General features: G+C 31.1%; 2 long non-coding RNA genes across 2 annotated transcripts; one reads left to right on the plus strand and one right to left on the minus strand.

The window, feature by feature from the left end:
• The first annotated feature begins 67 nt into the window (after nt 1–67).
• On the plus strand, nt 68–1,318 carry LOC111717620 (uncharacterized). The gene is made up of 2 exons (XR_002768846.1): nt 68–208; nt 1,052–1,318. It is a non-coding gene; the product is annotated as an uncharacterized LOC111717620 (long non-coding RNA).
• Nucleotides 1,319–2,476: 1,158 nt separating this feature from the next.
• On the minus strand, nt 2,477–3,515 carry LOC111717619 (uncharacterized). The gene is made up of 2 exons (XR_002768845.1): nt 3,403–3,515; nt 2,477–3,187 (listed from the first exon to the last, which is right to left on the minus strand). It is a non-coding gene; the product is annotated as an uncharacterized LOC111717619 (long non-coding RNA).
• Between the last annotated feature and the right edge of the window lie 694 nt (nt 3,516–4,209).

Here is a 4,209-nt window from a genome sequence, read left to right on the forward strand (position 1 = left end):
ACCACCCTTTGTATGGAAATTTGAATAGATTTATATAAATGTAAATTTTTCATCAATTATAATTTGTGCAGGGGGAAGGAGGAGTGTGCTCTGAAAAGCAACCTTCTCCTGAATACCAGATGAATGAACTAATGAACCGATGTATCGGAACATTCCAAGGAGCCCAGACCTACTGTGGTTACTGCTGGAAAAAAGCTGCACTTTGCACGTAAGAATATATATTTATTAACTCTAATTCTATGGGGTGTTTTCTTTGCATTTTTAAAGATAAAAATATTTTTGTTAATCTAATAGAGGCTTGAAGGGTATAGTTGTGAATCAGGCAAACGGGCATCCCTCTCTGTAAAGGAAAAATTAGTATACGCTGAAAAGCATTTTAGGAGTTGATAGAGACATATATATTTTTAAATGCTTACATTAGAAGACTGAAACCTTTTCACTTTTCAACATAAAAATTGTTAAAAAATTTTGCAAAAAACATTTTTTTGAATGCATAGGGTAGGGTGAAGGATGGGCAAACAGCAGGTCCGTGTAATTTTGTTCAGCATACTTTTTGGACTTTTTTAAAATAATCCATTACACCCATTGAAGTTAGAGGTCTATTTTTTTAATGAGTAGGTCTTGAAAAGTTGGACTATGGGACATGTATCACACTCCCCTATCTCAACTCTAAGGGCAAAATCATAATCACTAGTTAATATTAACTAGTGATACTTAACTATATGAAAAATTATAATTCAACATGTTTTCAAATTCATTTGAGTTTGGAAGTTTAATAAAATTAATTCTGCAATAATTGTAGATTTGTATTTAAAGTGTGAAGATGAGTGGGACAATTCAACTAATGGCACAAAAAGCCCATTTTTGGTCGATTTCTTGTAAATTATCAATATATTTTTTGAATCCAGGAGATATCAAAATGGCTGAACTGCCAGGGTCCAAATTTTTTGTAAAATCGAACACTGAAAAAAATTAAAAGAAGGGGGGCGAAGTATCAAAAAAGCATAGTTTACAGAGTTAAATGGCATGTAATACTAATTTATATCTACAGGAGCAGTGTGTGTGAAGGTGGAAGGGGAATCTGTTCTACAGTATCACCTGGGAAAGGATTTAGTATGGTGGGATCATGCATTGACCCCGAAAGTGGAGTTGTGAGTAGGGAGTGCTCGTGTTGGAGTTCTTTGTGGATTCCTTTTGAGCCAATCCTGAGCTAATCCTTAATCCAAATTATGGAAGTAAAAAGACGAAAAAAATCCAAATTTTTTTTAAAGAAATTCATTTGTGTTTGAAAATTCAATAATAAATAATTCTGCAAATATGTGGACTTGTGTAGAGATTAGGGTTATAATCATTTTTAAACTAGTCATCTTTGAAAAAAATTAAAATTTTTCCAGTAAGGACAGTTTAGGAATGTTGTTTTACTTAATTTTTAAATGAGAAAAATAAAAATTCCCTTTTTTCACTTATTGTAATAGACAACAATTTCACCCCTCTGTAGCCCGTCTGATCCGTTGTATTGTATGATATGCTATGAGATAAGGGTAAATTTGAGCTCACAAAATAAAGCGCAACACGCACTAATAGCGCTAAATTTATTGATCTCCAAAATTGCATGAAAATTTGATATACTATTTACTAATTTAGTTTTAATATTACACTTCTTATCATTCCTTCGACTTCCTATTAAAACATTGTTTGTTTTATATTAAGAAATCTGTCTAGATTCTAATTTATTTGACAAGGATATCTTCCTATTAAAACATTGTTTGCTCTATATTAAGAAATCTGTCTAGATTCTAATTTATTTGACAAGGATATCTTCCTATTAAAACATTGTTTGCTCTATATTAAGAAATCTGTCTAGATTCTAATTTATTTGACAAGGATATCTTCCTATTAAAACATTGTTTGCTCTATATTAAGAAATCTGTCTAGATTCTAATTTATTTGACAAGGATATCTTCCTATTAAAACATTGTTTGCTCTATATTAAGAAATCTGTCTAGATTCTAATTTATTTGACAAGGATATCTTCCTATTAAAACATTGTTTGCTCTATATTAAGAAATCTGTCTAGATTCTAATTTATTTGACAAGGATATCTTCCTATTAAAACATTGTTTGCTCTATATTAAGAAATCTGTCTAGATTCTAATTTATTTGACAAGGATATCTTCCTATTAAAACATTGTTTGCTCTATATTAAGAAATCTGTCTAGATTCTAATTTATTTGACAAGGATATCTTTCAAATGTCTATTATCTCCGCCAATTTTCAACGATGTAAAGAAGGCAGCCCACATTTTCAAAAGCTTATGGGATGTTACAACTTTATTTTGATACACTCTTTGTCATCTATTAACTATCCAAAATCGATTTTCAAGTCGTCTCTTAATCCCATGTTTATTTAGACACCCTAGTTTTAATATTACTTTTATTAAAAGCCCCAATTCCTTGACTTCCAATTTAAACATTAGTTGTTTTATATGTAAGTTTTTTATTCAATAAACTATTCCATCACAGTAGGGTTTAATCACAATAATCTAACTTGGTAACAAAAATAATAAAAATTTAAATTTCGTTGCATACACTTCAATTTTTTAATCTACTAAAATTTTGATGGATAGTTTAGAAGATATCAGATATACTTTGTTGGTTAAATTTAAAGAAAATTATAAATGATGTAATTTTTTATAATTAAAATGTTTTCAAGTATTGCAAGTCTATTTCTCGTCTCTATGGGAATAGACACTAGACAGACACTAGACAGATATAATACACATATAAAAAAGTCTAAATTTAGGTTTTGGTGCACAATTTGTCGTAAAATTTAGTCGAAAAATGCACCCGAATGGCGAATTTGAAATACATGGTTAGCTCTTCATAATATTGGATATGGTTTACAAGACCATTATGATTTCTTAACATGACATCATTCAAGACACTGTAAAATTGCTCTAGGCACCAACGCTCATATGAAGATCGTTCATTTGAAGATTGTAAGATCAACTGCACAAGGATTGTCCTTCGTTATTATCGATCATGCAAAGATTGATCCTTATGAAGAATGACTGCAAGGAGAATGACCAACTGTTTTTTGTTCATCTAACGGTGGAACTTGGTCTGTTGTTTATTTATCAAACGGTGATGCTTCGTCCAGAGTATCCCAAACCATATTGTACAGCTTTCTAAACAAATAGACAAGATTTTTAGGTGAAAATAAATAAATTATTTGATAAAGTATCAGAGATTTAACTTTAATCAGTCATTCTGTACCACCTAGCGAACAGACTTAAAATTTTGGTTATAAAGCTGATTATCGAAATTTAATATTCCCAAAACCCTTTCAATAACTCGTGAACACTCCTATGAAATCCAATTATTAATTACAAACGATATTTACCTAAATAAAATGGATTTTTTGCTCTCTGGTTTACATACATCCATATGGTTGTATGGTACTGCATAGAATTCACCAATCCCTGAATTTAGACAATATTAATCAATCAATCACTTAGTCAATCAATCAATCAATGAATCAATCAACTTATCAAACAACCTAACAAAGCAACTAATCAAGCAACCAACTAAGCAACCAACTAAGCAACNACAACATCCTCAAGTACAACATCCTCAAGTACAACATCTTCAAGTATAACATCTTCAAGTACAACATCCGCAAGTACAACATCTTCAAGTACAACATTCTCAAGTACAACACCTTCAAGTGCAACATCTTCAATTACAACATCCTCAAGTACAACATCTTCAAGTATAACATCCTCAAGTACAACATCTTGAAGTACAACATCCTCAAGTACAACATCTTCAAGTACAACATCCTTAAGTACAACATCCTTATGTACAACATTCTCAAGTACGACATCCTCAAGTACAACATCCTCAAGTACAACATCCTCAAGTACAACATCCTCAAGTACAACATCCTCAAGCACAACAGCCTCAATTACGACAAAAAAAGTTTATTAATGGGAAAATACACATAATCCTCAATTTTCGAATTTAGGATTACACCAAACTGTTCCTGAGAGCCAGAATACTCAAACATTTAAAATATCAGCTTGAATAATAATTAATAGCTGAAGTGTTTGGGGTTGCCAGTGGAATTTAAATAAATCAAAATAAAATTACCCTATGTCACCCCTGGTGTACCCACAGGTTCCATACAAAAATGGTCAATTTGGTCTAG

Source organism: Eurytemora carolleeae, unplaced genomic scaffold (assembly GCF_000591075.1).
Source record: "Eurytemora carolleeae unplaced genomic scaffold, Eaff_2.0 scaffold2842, whole genome shotgun sequence".
NCBI classification, from domain to species: Eukaryota; Metazoa; Arthropoda; class Copepoda; order Calanoida; family Temoridae; genus Eurytemora; species Eurytemora carolleeae.